Here is a 19879-nt window from a genome sequence, read left to right on the forward strand (position 1 = left end):
AATTGTAAATTCTGCTGGAAATTTTGAGAGTGGATACTTAATGAATTCTTTTGAATGCTCTGCAACTTCCTTTAACCTCCAGAAGCTGTTGACCAAATTTTGTTTATTGAAACAGGTGCATTTTTCCTATGGATAGGTTTATAGACTTCACAAGATTCTCAAAGAGTTCTCAGAATATTTAAATACTACCAGCCTAGAGTTACGCTATCTTGTATACTGGCCACTTGCCACGTATGCTTAGGTACATGTAAATTTATTAAAATTCAATAAATTAAAAATTAAATTGCTCACTTGCACATTTCAAATGCTCAGGAGTCTCATGTGGCTAGTGACTGTGAATAGTATACAGTACAAACATAGGACATGCTTTCCATCTTTGCAGAAAATGCTATTAGGCAGCATTGCAAGATGTAGATTTTCAAATGTTGGCGTGCATCAGAATCACCCAAGTGATTGTCTCAAAAATAAATTGCTGCACTCCAACTTCAGAAATTCTGATTCAGTAAGTGTGAGAGTGAATAGAGTAAATATGACTAAGTGAGTATGAATAGAGTAAGTGTGAGAGCAAGTATGTAAGTAGGGTTGAGATTTTAATTTCTTACAAGTTCCCAGGTCAGACAGATGTTACTATTAATAGTCTAGGAGCCACTGGGGTAGATGAGGTTGACTGGGTCAGCGGTGGGTTTCATTTGGGTCATGAAGGAGACAGACTTCTACCATAAACTTTATATGGCAATCAAATCATCGGTCTGGACCATGCCCATGAGTCTATCTTTATTCTATATCCATTCAAGAGCCTTTGTATCTGAGTCATAATAAATTCTGATAGGCCAGACATGAACAAAGGAAAATAAGCCTTTTGGAATGTTTCCTTCTAAAGCTTATCTTCAGAAGAAATATGTATCTTATAGTGGCTTCCAGCTTGTCTAGAGTCTTAAGAGCTGCTCAGGCCTTGTTATGGAATGTTGTCATGTTACAAAAGAGAATGGTGTTTTTAGTATATAAGGCAAGAGACAGAGTGGGTAAGGACAAGGCCAGGTATGTGTTTGACTGCCAAGTCACTGTTGTTTCCGGGGGACAGTGGAGGCCTAGCTTAGGACTCACAGAGAGCATGTCTCTCCCTCATCCCTACCTTTAGCTGCAGTGTCATATTCTTCCTAAATCAAACACTCAAACCATGCTGGAGACTTGCTGATTATTTTCCTGACGCTCAGGCCATCCTACAGCACTAATGTATTATGTCTCTCCTTCCTTATGAGTCCAAACAAGACTTTAAGTTCCTTCCCAAGATAGGACGTGGAAGCTGTTACCAATCAGATGAAGCATATTTGCTCTCTGGGATGTGAGTGATGAAGAACTGAGAGAACAGGTTTGTCTCCACCAAAAAAAGAGGCAAAGAGCATTCACCCACATCTAAAGCATCCTACAACCTTAGTTTTTTTAAACTATTTTCTGGAATTTCTTGAAATTAGCCTGAAGTGGGAACGTCTAAGCAACACAGAGAGCTGGGTGTACAGACTAACAAGGAAAGGACGTGGAGGATCCTCATTTGTCAAGATGTTATGAGATGATAAATGCAATCCCTACAAAATGCTAAATTTGATTAATTTGGGGAAATGAGAACCAGTTTATTCTTCCCCTGCTGGCGCTGAATGATGGTTTGCAGAGTTACTGCGTAAGCGAACAGAGAGTGGCAGCTTGACTGGAAAACACTGAGGCTGCTTTTGTGAAGACAGAATTCCATTAGCTCCATGATTCCTGGATGGTTCCCTTTTGGCCTTGTGGTGATTATAACATCCAGGTCACAGGTGGTACAGGCAGACAAGCTTAAGCCAAGATAAGTGATATTGAGAGGGAGAGACAGGGTGTGTGTGTGTTCGTGTGTACACACCCATATGCATGTGTGTTGAGGTAAGGGGTCAGTGATGTGTTCAGTCTGGATTATCTCAAACTTAGACCCCTCGCTGAGTCCCTGGGCTGCTCAACAGGGATGGAAAAGAGATCCCTGAGCTGAGATTTAGGATCAGTTTGCTCCAACCACAGTGCAGAAGTAGCTGAGTGTCTCAAATCCTCTCATGTGTAAAGTTTCAGACACAAACTTGTACCATAAGGTTTTCAGGAGACTCATGTCAAAGTCCCTTTTTTCCCTTATCAGAGAGCAGAACAGTGAGCAGTCATGACTGGGATCGTTCCGTGGGTAATGATCATTTCCAGAGAACTGCAGGAAGGGCTGATCTTACATGTGCCAGTGAAAGTATTAGTCACTTAGTCATGTCCCCAGGACTCTGCAACACCATGGACTGTAGCACCCCAGGCTCCTCTGTCCGTGGGATTTTCCAGGCGCAAATACTGAAGTCGGTTTCCATTTCCTCCTCCGGTGGATCTTCCTGACCCAGGGATCAAACATGGGTCTCCCACGTTGCAGGCAGATCCTTTACCATCTCAGCCACCAGAGACGCCCTGGTCTTACATGTAGAGTAAGTGACTGTGGTGGGAAGGGCACACAGAGGAAGTCTAGAAGAACCCAGTTTTAATCCTGCCGCAGGATTGTGGCATGACCCAGTAACCTGAGAAAGCCACTTGATTTCTCTAGGGACTCATTCTTCACTTGTACAGTGAGGAAGACAGGTTAGAGGATACTATAATTCCTTCTGGCTCTAAAATTCTGTTGCACAAATGGAAAACTCCTGATCACTATTGAGGTCTCCCAGAGTCTGTGACCCCAAATGTGATTGCCCACCTTTCCACAGCTTCAGCCAGTATCCTATCTGTGAGAAAGATCCTATCACTGTTACCTTCCTAATCTGTCCTTTCACAGCCCACATTTTCTATCAGTCCAGTCTTCTTCAGGTTAAGCTTTACAGTTCAAAATTTTTAAAACTATTAACCTATTTTCCAGTGTATTCCTTCTTTGAAGACCAGGTTGTACAACAGAAAAAAAAAATAACGCCTTTTGATAAAGCAGGAATGAGGAGATAACCTCCACCTGCCTTGCCAACATTGCCTCCCCACAGAGAGACAACCTCACAGAGAAGACAGGGGTCAGAAAAGAGTTAAAACCACAGATCTAGAGGAAGACAGCATGGAAGACCAATGACAAGGTGATCGAAGGAAACATTTCAAAAATATTATCCTACCACACAAGTTGCTAAAGAATCTGCCTGCAAAGTGGGAGACCTAGGTTCAGCCCCTGGATTGGGAAGATCCGCTCGAAGAGGAAATGGCATCCTGCTCCAGTATTCTTGCCTGGGAAGTCCCACGAATAGAGGAGTCTGGCGGGCTACAGTCCAGGGGGTCACAAAGAGTCAGACACGACTGAGCACGCATGCTTTGCTATGCTATGTGGATGGAGACAAATTCAGAAAAGACAGTAGAAGAAACACTTGATCAGAAACATGAGGCAGATGCAAGGAAGAAAAGATATTCTGGGCGAAGAGCTTTATTAGAAGATAAAGCAAGAGTCACTTGTTGAAGAGTTCTCTCTGCCTTGAAAATTTGAAATGTTGTCAGGGCTATAAAATAGCAAGGGCTCTATATTCTACAGATATATCTCTGCAAGCAGTCTTCTTGGGAGACCTAAGAAACAGACAGCAGAATTAGAAAAACATTGAGTAAAGTTCAGTTCAGTTCAGTCGCTCAGTCGTGTCCGACTCTTTGCGACCCCATGAATCGCAGCACGCCAGGCCTCCCTGTCCATCACCAACTCCCGGAGTTCACTCAGACTCACGTCCATCGAGTCCGTGATGCCATCCAGCCATCTCATCCTCGGTCGTCCCCTTCTCCTCCCGCCCCTAATCCCTTCCAGCATCAGAGTCTTTTCCAATGAGTCAGCTCTTCACATGAGGTGGCCAAAGTATTGGAGCTTCAGCTTTAGCATCATTCCTTCCAAAGAAATTCCAGGGCTGATCTCCTTCAGAATGGACTGGTTGGATCTCCTTGCAGTCCAAGGGACTCTCAACAGTCTTCTCCAACACCACAGTTCAAAAGGATCATTAGCAATGGATAATAACGGTGAACTGAGACTATAGCTGGAGAATGAACATGGGAACAAAGATGTTATGAAAGATGAATCTGTAAATACCAAAGCTAATCAAAAGCTCTTGCAAGAGATCGTTTCCTTCCTACTTCCTTTCTTCTTTTCCTTTGTTTCTTAAATGTGTTTATTTTGTAAATGTTATGCTAACCGCATGCTTTCCAGAAGAAAACTTTTCCTGAGCTTTATTTTTATTTGATGATTAATTCAGCACCAATGGAAATTATAATTAAATAGATGCAAAGGCCTACCTAAGCTAACTAAAGACAAGCGTCTCAGTAAAAGTCTCAGGTATCTGTACTTCAGCCATATCAAGCCACCTAGTACCCAGTTCTGTTTTCGTAAATTCATTTTTATTGAAGTATAGTTGCTTTACAATGTTGTATTAGTTTCTGCTGTACAGCAAAATGAATCAGCAATATATTTACATATATCCCCTCATTTTTAAATTTCTTTCCCATATACATCACCACAGAGCACTGAGTAGAGTTCCCTGAACTATATAGTAGGTTCTCATTAGTTATCTATTTTGTATATAATATCTGTATCTATAGCGTATATATGTCAACCCCAATCTCCCAAATCATCCCAGCCCCACTTTCCCCTTGGTATCCGTGCTTGTGTTCTCTACGTCTGTGTCTCTATTCCTGCTTTGCAGATAAGGTCATCTATACCATTTTCTAGACTCCACATGTATCGCTGCTGCTGCTGCTAAGTCGCTTCAGTCGTGTCCGACTCGGTGCGACCCCATAGACGGCAGCCCACCAGGCTTCCCTGTCCCTGGGATTCTCCAGGCAAGAACACTGGAGTGGGTTGCCATTTCCTTCTCCAGTGCATGAAAGGGAAAAGTGAAAGTGAAGTTGCTCAGTCGTGTCTGACTCTTAGCAACCCCATGGACTGCAGCCCACTGGGCTTCTCCATCCACATGTATTATATGTGTCTATATGCAATGTTTGTTTTTCTCTTTCTGATTTGCTTCACTGTGTGCGACAGTCTCTAGGTCCGTCCACATCCTTGCAAATGGCATCATTTCACTCATTTTCGTGGCTGTGTAGTATTCCACAGTGTGTATGCACCACACCGTCTTTTTCCTTTCCTCTGCTGATGGACATTTAGGTTGGTTCCATATCCTGTGACTGTAAATAGTGCTGCCGTGAACTTTGGGGTACATGTGTCTTTTTGAATGAAGGTTTTCTCTTGGTATACGCCCAGGAGTAGGATTGCTGGGTCACATGGTAGTCCTATTTTTAGTTTTTTAAGGAATTTCCATACTATTCTCCCTAGTGGCTGTATCAATTTACATTCCCACCAACACTGTAAGAAGGTTCCCTTTTCTCCATACCTTTTCCAGCATTTATTGTTTGTAGAAATTTTTTATGATAGACTATAATTTTAAATTAGACCTATGACTCCCTGGTAGGATTTTTGGCTCATATTTGTATTTATTAATGATAAAATAAATAATAAACATTCTTCATAAAAAGCTTGAAAAATACACAACATTAAGGAATAAAAAGAAACTTGTGATCCCACAACCCAATAATACTTCTAACATGTTTTCTTCCATTCTTTCTTCTACATATGTCTGTGTGTGCATATATTAATATTCAAAATGAAAACTGAGATTATCTTGCATATTGATTTTTATACTTTTTCTCACAATATTATATTGTGAACATGTTCCTATATTATTAGTTCTCAGATATATAATTTTAATGGCTGTATTTGATCTGGTCCCTACTGTAGAATGTTTGAACTGTTTCTGTTTTTTGCCCTTTTTCTTATTGTTGCCCCGTAGTGGGTAGGATCAATATTTCACTTTCCCACTTGGTTCAGATATTAAGACTATTGATGCCACACGTGCACCAAGAGAATATGAAAACATTTATTGCTTACATCATGAGGCTTTCTGACCCTGAGTGGGGAAGGGGCAAATGACTTTTGCTTTTATTGCGGCTAAGGATAGATTGGAATGTTGGTTCCTGTGTGCAGGTGAGGGCTCATGGATTTGAACTTCCAACACCAAGAGAAGGAATACCTGGACTTTCTTACTGGCTTTCCCAGATGTGGGCAAAAGGAAATGGGGAAGGATGAGATCTGAATGCTTTCAGCTGCCTGATGGTGGAGTCAGATGACCTTACACATCAGAAAATCCCAAAGAATGCACTGAAAATCTACTAGAACCAATAAATGAATTAGCAAGATTGCTAGATACAGATCACTATACAAAAAACTTATATGTAATAAGCAACCCAAAATGAATTCAAAAAAACTCCATTTACCATAGTATGTAAAAGTATTAATTACTTAGGAATAAATTTAACAAAAGAAGAACAAAAGTTACACTACAAAAATTCAAAACACGAGAAATTAAAGAATACCTAAATGAATGGAAAGACACTCCGTGTTTATGGATTGTACGACAGTGTTATTAAAATGAACATTTTCCCCTTCTTGATCTTCAGTTTCAACACAGTTTCTATTAAAAACCCCAGGTGGGTCTTTTGTGGAAATTGACAAGCTGATCTTAAAATTCATATGGAAATGAAAGACATCCAGAATAGAAGACACAGTCTTAAAAAAAGAAGACAAGGTTGGATTCATACGTCACAGTTTCAGAGCTTACAGCAAAACTAGTCATGAAGAAAATATGGTACTGGCCTAAGGATAAGCATGGAGATCAATACAATAGACCTGGGAATCCAGAAATAAGCCTTATATATAAGGTCAATTTATTTTCAACAACAATATCAGAACATTTCAGTGAGGAAAGAATAGTCATTTCAACAAATGGTGCTGGGACAGCACAATGTCCACATCCGAAATAAATAATAAAGTTGGACCTCTTCCTTATACTTCACTGAGAAATTAACTCAAAATAGACTGTAGGTCAAAGTGGAAGAATAATATAAAACTATCAGAAGAAAACATAGGAATAAGGTCCTTGTGATCTTGGGTTAGGAAAACTCTTCCTAGCTATGACTCCAAAAGCACAAGTGACGAAAGAGAAAAATAATGACGCACAATATCACTATTAAATGGGAGGATGGTAAAAAAACAAAAACAAAAACACAACAGCCTTCTTCCTTAAGTACTTCTTGTATGATGAATCTTAAATTTCTGTAGACCTTTTTAAAATCTATATTAGGCTATATGAAATATTTTAACCTAGGGAATAATGTTCCCATTTTGATCAGTGAAGTCTCATTTTCTCAAGCTGAGTTTAAGTATCAGAGATTTATTTCTTTTTCAAGTTATTATCCTTAGGTCAGAGTATCCATGTCCACTAGAGAACTTGTGAGGACAGTGGGCACTTAGGTAATGGGGAGTTTAGATGCGGCAGTAGTTCCACTGAGGAAGGTAAAGCATACCTGTCTGTCCTCGGTTGTACATTTGATCACTCTTCTAAGCGTATAGTGTTCCTTTATAGTTAGTGAAATCCCCAGTTATAGATGTAATCTGAGCCCCAGTGCTAGTTGAGGCCAAGGATGTTTGCCAATTTGTGCATCCCAGCAGAGATGCGAGTTAATTTAGAACCCATGTCTTAAAGACGCAAAAGCCAAATCACAATCTTTTTAATTTTTCTATTGCTAAATTCTTTCAGGGAATTTTAGATTTCTAACTGGGTCAAATTATGGAATTCTATTTTAGTTTTCTCCACCCCTCACCTTTTTACTTTTGGTCTTTGATGCTGGATATACTTTCAGGAAATCTTCTTGACCTTGCCCAGTTTTACATAAATTATCTTCCTCCAGAACATGCCAATTCAGTATCATCAGGGTTAGGAACTTCCCCCAAGGCAGTGATTTATTGGATGTAGAAACATTGCCTTAAGTAGTGTTTGAATGAACCATTTGGCCTGTTGATGAGCCACAGCACTCAATATGATGGTAGTATCTTTATCAGTCAAGTTTACAGTTGTCTGGGTGACGCTGTCCTCTGACTCTTTGAGTTGTAGGGATAAAGCATTCAAGGTCGTCTTTTGTGAGGGTCTGAACTATGCAGTGCATGAATGTTCTTCCCCTGTAACTCTGAAGCTTAGATTTGGTTTTGGTGACAGAAACATGGGCAGCAGCAGTAGAGGCTTTTAAAGCTTTGTTGGGACCTAGTGAGTGATCTGTTTCTAGGATGTAGATCTCAGCACACTGCGTGGTGGCTGTTCTTTGCAGGAGCAGTGTCACCCAATGGGCCTGTATACTGTACAGGTTATCAAGATTATTTTTTCTCCTGATTATATAATAGGGGCCATGCCTGGTTGAGAGATACAATCAGTGGTCTTGGGGTAAGATGATTTTCCCTGAACAGAGCAAAAGTCACAGCTGATGCTGGAACTGAGATACAAATTCAGTCTGAGGTACAAAGATAGGTCTGGGCTAAGGCTACTTTAAGGAGAACTCCAATCTCTATTCCTGTCCATAAATACCAGTATTGAAACTTTGACTTAGGTTGTTTCAATCTAAAAGAAAGACTGGTGGCACTCAGCAAATACAGCTCAAAATGTGCACTGGTGTGCTGACTTCAAAAATGTATACTAACCAGCAGGCAACAGAGTCTAAAAACAAGTCAAAAGCAAAAGAAGAAAGTCTCCTAGATGGTGGAGGTCATCACTCTGACCATCTGGCACAGAGGGCCAGTTGTCTTTTGGTTGCTCAGCAAAGGGCAGAACCAATCACCCCTTCCCATAATTGGATCCCATGTCAACACTCATGACACCACACATGGATCAAGAGGATACGAAGACATTCATTACACATGAGGCCTTCTGGAGGGACAGGCATCCAAGCTGGCCCATTTGGCTTCAATGAAGCGGCTAGTTTTTATTGTGGTTATCAGTAGTGTCAGAGAGAGGTTCCTGTATGTGCACGAGGGTTTGCATGATTTGAACTTCCCACTTGGGCCCAGGGAAAAAGGAAACACCTGGGCTTTCTAACCAGCTTGCCTAGCTGTGGATCAAAGGGAAACCAAAGGAATAGAACCTGTAAGGAAATGGACTCACAAGCCGTTAACAGTCAAATATCAAAACTAGAGTCAGATGCTTTATTACACCATTATAAATAATTCTGTAATAAGTATCCTGGTGTACACATCTCCATGGGACTCCAAAGAAATGGACTTTTAGAAAACTGGAAATATGGAGAATAGGGTATCATTCAAATACAGTTGGGTACTGACTACTTCCCCACCTTTCAAGAATCAGAAGAGTGCTATAACTAAAATTTCTCCAACATGGAAGCACATACATCAATTCTCCTTTTGGAATGATTGTGCAGAGTTCAAGAATTAAAATGGGAGTAGCCCAGAAAATGGACTTTTCAATACCTTGCATGGACATATCCCAAGTACTAAATGTGCTCATTAGGGGCTCTGAGAAGCAAGAAATGCTATGCTGTGATGTGCTGTATCTGCTCCTGCTCTGTGTGGCCATCTCACTTATGATAGACTTTTTTAGGACATGGTTATTAAATTGCAAACTTAATAAAATCTTAAAGTTTGAGAGCCTGTGGAGGGTGTGTTTTTGCAATTCCATAGGCCACCTTCGGCTTCCCAGGTGGCTCAGTGATAACGAATCTGCCTGCTAATGCAGGAGACGCAAGAGACTTGGGTTTGACCCCTGGGCCAGGTAGAACCCCTGGAGAAGGAAATGGCAACCCACTCCTATATTTTTGCCTGGAGAATCCCCATGGACCAAGGAGCCTGGTGGGCTACAGTCTATGGAGTCACAAAGAGTCAGACATGCCTGAGTTCCTGAGCTTATAGGCCACCTAAATTTAAGTTTACAATGTTTCTGAATATCTCCTTAAGCTAAATTTCTAAAAGGTAAGTCAAAAGATCAAAAAGATCAAAAAAAATTTTGGGAAAACTTTATTAGTTAAATTTCATTATTTGGGGGCAGATTTTACCTTGAATTAAGTCCTATCATTTCCACTAACTTAAGTATTTTTATTTTTGTGTGTGTTGAAAATAATGTGTATTAGAAAGCATAACAGACAAGGATCCTTAATTCCATCCTCTTTAAGACATCTTGTTTTAAGATAAATAGTTATTGTGAATACATTTCTGGGTCAGCTAGAAATAGTAATTTCACCAAAGGGGGGAAAAATCCACAAAAACATTAAGCTGAAGTAGTGAAGGAAGTCGGTATTTGCCTGAAATCCAAACACTGTAATGTAGAAATAAAGACTTGGACCTACCACAAGACAGGGGATATAAGCATAATACTCCTTTATTAAGTCTGGGATCCTCAAAATTTAATCAAGTGGTCTAGGTCTGTAGCACAGATCCGTTCTGGAAGAAAGTATCATCAATTTAGGCTATCAAGATTTCCACAGGTTGAGAAAAGGAAAATACGAGTGCACAGTCCAAAATTACCAAAGTCTCAAAAATATGTAAGCATAAAGTCGCCAAGAAACAGAAAACCCCCAGTGACATCAGTTATTAGAATTACCACAATCTGAATGTAAAGCAATGTTGTATAAAATGGTAAAGAAATGAAATGAAACAGAAAAAAAACAGTAAGACTGAGATAACCAATTTGAAAATTTTCTATTTAAAATTTTTCATACAAAATATAATTTGTATATTTAATAATCAAATTATATTAAATAAATTAGATCACTGAAGGAGATTATTAGAAAACTAATAAGAAGATCTTCAAACCATCTTCGGCATTCTTGCCTTGCGAACCCCATGAACAGTATGAAAAGGCAAAAAGATAGGACACCGGAAGATGAACTCCCCAGGTCAGTAGGTGCCCGGTATGCTACTGGAGATCAGTGGAGAACTAACTCCTGAAAGAATGAAGAGACGGAACCAAAGCAACACCACCACCCAGTTGTGGATGTGACTGGTGATAGAAGCAAGGTCCGATGCTGTGAAGAGCGGTATTGCATAGGAACCTGGAATGTTAGGTCCATGAATCAAGGCAAATAGGAAGTGGTCAAGCAGGAGATGGCAAGAATGAACATCAACATTCTAGGAATCAGTGAACTAAAATGGACTGGAATGGGTGCATTTAACTCAGATGACCATTATATCTACTACTATGGGCAAGAATCCCTTAGAAGAAATGGAGTAGCCATCATAGTCACCAAAAGAGTCCAAAATGCAGTACATGGATGCAATCTCAAAACCAAAAGAATGATCTCTGTTCATTCCCAAGGTAAGCCATTCAATATCACAGTAATCCAAGTATTCCCTGACCAAGAATGCTAAAGAAGCTGAAGTTGGTTCTTTGAAGATCTATAAGACCTTCTAAAACTAACACTGCCCCCCAAAATTGTCCTTCTCATTATAGGCGACTGGAATGCAAAAGTAGGAAATCAAGAAATACTTGGAGTAACAGGTAAATTTGGCCTTGGAGTACAGAATGAAGCAGGGCAAAGGCTCATAGAGTTTTGCCAAGTGAAAGCACTGGTCATAGCAAACACCCTCTATCAACAACACAAGAGAAGACTCTACACATGGACATCACCAGATGGTCAACACTGAAATCAGATTGATTACATTCTTTGCAGCCAAAGATGGAGAAGCCCTATACAGTCAGCAAAAACAAGACTGGGAGCTGACTGTGGCTCAGATCCTGAACTCCTTATTGCCAAGTTCAGACTTAAATCAAAGGAAGTAGGGAAAACCACTAGACCATTCAGGTATATGACCTAAATAAAATTCCTTATGATTATACAGGGGGTATGACAAATACATTCAAGGGATTAGATCTGACAGACAGAGTGCCTGAAGAACTATGGATGGAGGTTCATGACATTGCACAGGAGGCAGTGATCAAGACCATCCCGAAGAAAAAGAAATGCAAAAAGGCAAAATGGTTGTCTGAGGAGACCTTACAAATAGCTGTGAAAAGAAGAGAAGCAAAAGGCAAAGGAGAAAAGGAAAGATATACACATTTGAATGCAGAGTTCCAAAGAATAGCAAGGAGAGATAAGAAAGCCTTCCTCAGTGATCAGTGTAAAGAAAGAGAGGAAAACAATACAATGGGAAAGACTAGAGATCTCTTCAAGAAAATTAGAGATACCAAGGGAACATTTCATGCAAAGATGGGCACAATAAAGGACAGAAATGGTCCTAACAGAAGCAGAAAATATTAAGAAGAGGTGGAAAGAATACACAGAAGAACTATACAGAAAAGATCTTCATGACCCAGATAACCGTGATGGTGAGATCGCTCACCTGGAGCCAGACATCCTGAAATGCAAAGTCAAGTGGGCCTTAGGAAGCATCACTGCAGACAAAGCTAGTGCACATGATGGAATTCCAGTTGAGGTATTTCAAATCCCAAAGGTGATGCTATGAAAATGCTGTTCTCAATATGCCAGCTAATTTGGAAAACTCAGCAGTGGCCACAGGACTGGAAAAGGTCAGTTTTCATTCCAATCCCAAAGAAAGACAATGCCAAAGAATGCTCAAACTACCGCACAATTGCACTCTTCTCACACACTAGTTAAGTAACGTTCAAAATTCTCCAAGGCAGGCTTCAACAGTGCATGAAATGTGAACTTTCAGATGTTCAAGCTGGATTTAGAAAAGGCAGAGGAACCAGAGATCAAATTGCCAACATCCGTTGGATCATCAAAAAAAACAAGAGTTTCAGAAAAACATTTATTTCTGATTTATTGATTATGTCAAAGCCTTTGGCTGTGTGGATCACAACAAACTGGAAAATTCTTCAAGAGATGAGAATACCAGACCACCTGACCTGCCTCCTGAGAACTCTGTATACAGGTCAGGAAGCAACAGTTAGAACTGGACATGGTTCCAAATAGGAAAAGGAGCACGTCAAGGCTGTATATTGTCACCCTGCTTATTTAACTTATGCAGAGCACATGATGGGAAAGCTGGACTAGATGAAGCACAAGCTGGAATCAAGATTGCCGGGAGAAATATCAATAACCTCAGATATGTGGATGGCACCACCCTTATGGCAGAAAGTGAAGAAGAGCTGAAAAAGAGCCTCTTGATAAAAGTGAAAGAGGAGAGTGAAAAAGTTGGCTTAAAGCTCAGCATTCAGAACACTAGGATCACGGCATCAGGTCCCATCACTTCATGGCAAATAGATGGGGAAACAGTGGGAACAGTGACAGCCTTCGTTTTTTTGAGCTCAAAAATCACCACAGATGGTGATTGCAGCCATGAAATTAAAAGACCCATGCTCCCTGGAAGAAAAGTTATGACCAACTTAGACAGCATATTAAAAAGCAGAGACATTACTTTGCCAACAAAGGTCCGTCTAGTCAAAGCTATGGTTTTTCCAGTAGTCATGTATGGATGTGAGAGTTGGACTATAAAGAAAGCTGAGCACCAAAGAATTGATGCTTTTGAACTGTGGTGTTGGAGAAGACTCTTGAGAGTCCCTTGGACAGCAAGGAGGTCCACCAGTCCTTCCTTTAGGAAATCAGTCCTGAATATTCATTGGAAGGCCTGGTGCTAAAGCTGAAACTCAAATACTTTGGCCACCTGATGCAAAGAACTGACTCATTTGAATAGACCCTGATGCTGGGAGGGATTGGGAGCAGGAGGAGAAGGGGATGACAGAGGATGAGATGGTTGGATGGCATCACCAACTCAAGGGACATGAGTTTGAGTAAAATCCAGGAATTGGTGATGCACAGAGAGGCCTGGCATGCTGCAGTGCAGGGGGTCACAAAGAGTCAGACACAACTGAGCGACTGAACTGTTACTGATGCTGAATGATTAGATGTAAAGAAAGCATACAAACGCAACACAGAAATACAAGGAGATAGAAAGACCGAGAAGGGTATATGACATGGAGGCTAGGATGAAAAGGGTTTCCATTCATGAAGTCAAAGGCCTAGAGAGAACAGAAAAGAATTAGGAGAGGCATCTTGAAGAGATGAGAATTGAAAATTCTTCAAAATAATGAAAGGCATGAAAACATACAGACACATGAAAGAGGAGATAGTATAAAGTTTTCAAAGCTGCATCTAAACAAAATTATTACAACTACAGAGTGCTGAAAACAGGATGTTTAGAAGTTAACCTTAAAAGTAAATAGACCAAAAAAAAAAAAAAAGAAATCCCCTACAAAGAAATGACAATTAGAGTGAAAGCAAAAGGCGAATTTCTCGCATCAAAATGGAAGCCAAGAATCACTGGAGTTATTTTTTCAGAAAACTGATAGAAAAGTAAATGTTAGCCTAGAACTTTATTAGAAGTGAAACTATTTTTCTAGAATGAGTGCAAAATAAAGAAATATTGACATGGAATGGGAAGAACTTACTACCCGTATAGTCATCTGAAAGAACTTTGAAAGCATGTACCTGAGAAAAAATGGAAATAATCCAGGAAGGAATATTTGGAATGATGTTCAATGTGAAAAAAAAAAAAAAACATGTGTTTTAGAATCAACATGCTAAGGTCCCCTCATAGCATATAAAGCAAGTGTTTACATAAAAATAAGGGATAGAAAAATCTATATAATATTCAAAGATTTCAAAATATTTCTCTCAATTTGTCATAGGTCAAACAAACACTAATGAAGTAGAAAATCAATACCATTAACAATCTTGATATTTTTGTTCTTTTTAAAAATTTTTTTCTCTTTTATTGATATATAATTGATTTTCCATGTTGTGTTAGTTTTAAGTATGCAGAAAAGTGATTCAGTTACGCATTTCTTTTTCAGATTCTTTGCCTTTATAGGTTATTGTAAAATATTGTATTTTAAATAATTCCCTATGTTATACAGTAGTGTTTGTATTCTAATCCCAAACTCCTAATTTACCAGCCTGTAATTTATCCCTTTGGTAAACATAAGTTTGTTTTCTATGTCTGTGGGTCTTTTTATGTTTTGTGAATCAGTTTATTTGTATCAATCTTTTTAGATTTCACATATAAGCAATATCATATGATATTTGTTTTTATCATCTGCTTTCTTCGCTTACTCTGAAAATCTCTAGAGCCATCCATGTTGCTGCAAATGGGGCTCATTCTTTTTTATGGGTTATTAATATTCACATATATGTATATACACATACATACACACCACATCATCTTTATCCATTCATCTGTTGATGGACATCTCATACATTTGGATGTTTTCAAAACACCAGAGCTCATAAAATAATAGAAATTAAAAACTCCTAATAATAATAAAATGATATGATAATTAAAAACATAAAATGGTATTAATGGCATGCATCCGTTTGTAATTTAAAAAAAATAAAAACTCTCCTGGAACAAAGAATTGAAGGGAACATTTTAACTAGATAAGGAGTGGCTACAAAAAATAACCAAAACCAGGACAAAACTACTACTGGTTTGTTCTTAATGATCAACAGTTGCAGCATTTTTTTAAAAATTACAAGTTTATTCAGTAAAAAGTAAATTGTCCTCCTAACCCAGACAGTATTTCAGAGGCAAAAAACTATCCATATGTGTTTAGGGGTAAGTCATCCCATAAAGCTGTATCAATTTAAACTTTTACCAGCAGAGTGTGAGAGGGTTCATTTCACTCAATATTACATTTGAAGTATGAACAGCTGTTTTAAAAAATATTTATCTTCAGCCTTGGGAGGCTGGAAATAGTTTATTGGGTATTTTTATTTTCTTGTTGTAAACAGTTGTTTGTATTGTTTACCCATTTAGCTAAGGAGATGTTAGTAATTTTCATTTTGATTTGTAAAAAATATTTGCCATGTTAGCGATAGTAACCTTTTGCCTGTCTTGGAAAATAAATCTAAGACATCTGTTTATTTGCAGTTTGGGTTTTTCTTTTTTATGATGTTTTATTATGTAGAGACTTTTAAGCTTTTACATGGCCAAATCTGACAATATTTTCCTGTGTTATTTCTGCCTCTGACTTTATGCGTATCCCTAGAGACTAGAGAGTCTCCAGTCACTTTCTGTTGTTATTGTGCAGTTATTTTTTTGAATATCTGGTTAGGACTACAGATTTATTTTGTCCCCTTAGCATTTATTAAACAGGTTTTCATTTCCTCACTGATATAAACTATCAACTTTATGATGGTTCAAATTCCTTCATAATAGAATCTTCTTTTTCTTGCTTTCTTTTTTGTACCATTAATCTCTTTCATTTTTTTACAAGTTCCATGTTTAATTATTGTAGCATTGTTATTTATGAGGCAATGATAATTCTCATCACCCACCCCATTCTTTTTCTTTATCTTTTTTCCTCCATTTTATTGGACACTTAGTGAAAAATTGCAAACATTATTCCTGTTCTTCTATTTCAAAATGATCTCAACTATCCTTTTCTTAATTTATTAGCTAAGTTGAAAGTCACTTCCTAAAGTTGAAAACTACAAACATAACCAATCCTTTTGATATATTATTTTTAATTTCATTTATCCCATATACTTAGGTAGAGCTAAAGTAGGATTGTAAAGTCAGAAATATACCTATTAGTTTGAAAAAGAGAGGTCGAACGGAAATAGTTACACTCTGACATAACCAAAGTTTTTAAAAATTATCCAGTGTTATTTGTCTAACACTATTTCTCCAAAGTATCTCATCCACTCTAGCCAGACAAATCTCTTCATTATTCCTTCTTCAGGTCATGCACATTTCAAATACTTCCCTGAGAATATTCCTTTCCAGGGATAGTCTTTCTCTTCTTTTCTATGTATTAGGAATCATTTCTTTAAAAAAAAATTTTTAAGGCCAAACTTTAGCTCCTCTAGCATGAAGCTTCCTTTCAATATTTATAGCGTTTGTTATCTGTTCTCTACAGTTTAAATATTTTAGAACTTTTTCTAATTATTGAAACAATAAAACAGACTCCCAGAACATTTGATAAAGAAAGAATACATATTTTGTTAAGCTTTAACTCCCTATTTTGAGTTGTATATATTCCCTTACAGTATTTTAATATGAATACATAGCTGTAACCTGGTGAACTTACAGTTTTGTAGCTTATTTTAGCATAGACTTAAGCTTCTCTCTGTTGCTTCATTGTATTCATTCTTACCGTTTTAATAGCCACCCAATATTCTATAGAGTCAGTGTACTATTATTTACTTAATCTTTGCTTTACACTCTGTTCCTTATAACAGAAAACTCTGCAGTAAAATCTTTGTTGTGTAGTTTTCCTCTCTTTGGGAATGATATCCTTAAAATAGGAATCAATAATTGAAATTAAAGAGAGAAAGCATACGAGTGCTTTCAGGTGTCAATATATGTTGTTGGATGACTTTCAGCCATCAGTTTTTTGTGTGTGCAAAGTTCTGGTATCCCAGCAACTTTGATGTCACTAGACATAAATATTTTTCTATAGATTATTTAAGAGAAGAGGAAAAAAGCATGTTGAATCTGTTTGTCCCCGATTCTCTTTTGTATTAGTTAGGTTTCTTGAGTTAATTTTTGTCTCCCCAAAGACATTGTAAAGTCCTTGGTGAGAGTAGAGATAATGATTTTTGTTTATTCCTTATGACCTATATCCTCAAAAAAAAAATGTAGTAAATGCAGTTGTCTTCAGTATTTGTTTCTTAATTGACTGAAACTTTAACAAAATTTCTCTTTGCTCCTCAAACTCAGGGTCAGTAGTGATAAATGCATGCAAATTTGTGGTGCATCATCTCCAAAATCAAACTGTATGCTAACCTCACCTAGAGACATTATGCTTATCCTTAGAAGTTAATTGAAATTTCCAGTAAACATGTATTTTGATTTTTTTTTCTTTTAGAATTTCAGATTCATTTATTCTAGCTGTTACTCAATCAACAAGGGGTAAGCTGCCCAAGCCCTATCATTTTCAGTGTTTGCCCATAGAAAGGTTAGGCAAAACACAGGGCTTTGCTCCTCTAAACCCACGATCATGGGTGGGATTCAAGAATAAACCTTGGCCCCACATGAAAGTAAAAGTCGTGTGTGATAGAGAAATACCCTGTTGCTGAGAGTTTGCACCTGTACTTCCTCCTCATTTTACCTTTGGTCTAGAACAGTGTTGGAGGTATGATAGACAGTCCATACACATGGCTTCACTGAATGGTTGAATGAATGAATCTGTGTGCTTTAGGTTGATTAGCCAACCACTCTACAAATATGTATTGAGCTCCTGTGAAATGCAAAGCCAAGGGTACTCATTACTGTTAAAAAATAAAAAAAGAAAAAAGATTAAGTTGACAGATATTATACATAGCAGAAGATGGATCTAATGACCTTGAGGTTCTATCCAGTGCATTTTTCTCCAGTTCACGTGCATTCCTTTTGACACATGTCACATCCACAGGCCAAATAAAACTCTTCAAGCTGCATTTATATGATGCGTGATGATCCCACCCCACCCCCGTCACACATACCCATCTCCCCCAACGGCCTGAAAAGGAGTTGTATGATGAGGATTCTTAGTGCTGGCGACTCCTGGGTTGGGACAAGCAGGGCTCCAGATGGAGCCTTTTGTGGAGGGCTCCCTTTCATCCTTGGCTGTAAGCAGCCTGAGCTGTTATATTATAAATGAGTAATTTACAGCCTCCTCCCCAAGCCCTTCTTTGTAGGCTGTTTCATAGACTTTGTTACCAAAGGTTACCAGCATCCCTGGTGCCTTTGATTTTTGTGGACACTCTGGACCAGAGAAAACAGTTGTCGCCTTGAGCATCTGCACGTTGCCTTTCGCACGTCCTGCAAGTGGGTACCTGCCAGTCCTCTTCCCCAGATGTCCTGACCATTGATTTTTCACTGCTCACTCTCACAGTTATTAGCCAGTGTGAGGCCAGGATGCTTAGCTCTCCACTTTAATTATTCATCCTTATGAAGAAAAATTTCCCTTGCATGCTTTATCCTCCTCCAGCCCCGACCTGAGCGCACGGGGACTCCTCCTTCCTTCCCTCTCTGAGTGCCTGGTGTGTCGAAGGGCCTTTAACCAGGGCGCCCATTCCATTTATGCCTTTAATATGCATTTTGTGTTCTGCCAAGGGGGTCAGAAGGGCACATGGAGAAGCCAGATGGCTTACCTCTTCCCTCAGGAAAAGCACTGCTATTTGGTTGGGCACCTTCCCAGTGCAAGGCAGGGGAAGAGTTTCAGGGAGAGTGGGTCCAAATGCCACCGTCATCTGAGGGTGCAGCTCCAAGTTCCTCTCAGGCTATGCTTGTCTGTTCTCCTCTGCCACTTTCAGGAGTTTTCTGCCAGAAACAGCATTTTAGGAAATTAAAAAAAAAAAAAAAAGGGGGGGGGGGGGGGGGGGAGGGATGGGAAAAAGCAACCCGTTTTATTGATGACCTTTGCTCAGACACAAGTTTCTGTTATTTTTATCCGACTGAAGTAAGAAACCATAATCCATGGATGAAAAGACAGTGGACAAACTCCGTGAAGCCATGAGCACCCCGAGGATGTATTTTTCCCCCCATTTCTGGTTCTTAATGTTCCTTCCTGGCTGCCGTTTCCCAACTTCAACTTTTGAAAAGCCAAGCAACTAGCCAGGCCCGGGGAGCTTATTTGTATGCAGCACAAATTTCGGAATCTGTTCTCAGCCTGTGCCGAGTGAAAAATGGCCTGCATTTTCTTGATAGCCCATGTGGTTGTAAAGAATAAATGGCTAATGAATTACAGATGAACATTGACGCAAATTAATCTTCCCGCTGTCCCTGGGTTATATGGCAGCCATTTAAAAGTTTAATCAATACACTAAAGTTGAAAACATGCAGGCACTGCAGTTGTTTGGATGTAATAAACATCAGAGGGAACCGGGAGGTTTGCACTCAGTCCATGTATCATAATGACAGCTATTTATGTTTAATGGACTAAATATTTTTTATTGGAAGGGAGCAAATGTCAGCTTAACTTTGTGAGCCCCGCATTCAACTTTCCTTTGAGGTTGGTGAAAGACGGCTGACGTGTCATTGGAAATGAAATGTTAA

The 19879-nt window shown here is 39.0% G+C and overlaps 1 protein-coding gene and 1 long non-coding RNA gene across 4 annotated transcripts in view; one reads left to right on the forward strand and one right to left on the reverse strand.

Moving 5' to 3' along the window:
* LRMDA (leucine rich melanocyte differentiation associated) overlaps nt 1–19879 on the forward strand; it is a 1186567-nt gene that overhangs the window by 1088542 nt on the left and 78146 nt on the right. The gene's annotated exons all lie outside the window — the stretch shown is intronic.
* The window catches only part of LOC114110821 (uncharacterized), a 74129-nt gene continuing 57671 nt past the window's right edge, over nt 3422–19879 (reverse strand). For 2 of the 3 annotated variants that reach the window (XR_009598550.1, XR_009598552.1), the window contains one exon: nt 3422–19144. This is a non-coding gene — a long non-coding RNA (uncharacterized LOC114110821). The remainder of the gene's footprint in view (nt 19145–19879) is intronic. The other variant, XR_006058021.2, reaches the window with a different exon arrangement.

Source organism: Ovis aries, chromosome 25 (genome assembly GCF_016772045.2).
Source record: "Ovis aries strain OAR_USU_Benz2616 breed Rambouillet chromosome 25, ARS-UI_Ramb_v3.0, whole genome shotgun sequence".
In the NCBI taxonomy this organism is placed as follows: domain Eukaryota; kingdom Metazoa; phylum Chordata; class Mammalia; order Artiodactyla; family Bovidae; genus Ovis; species Ovis aries.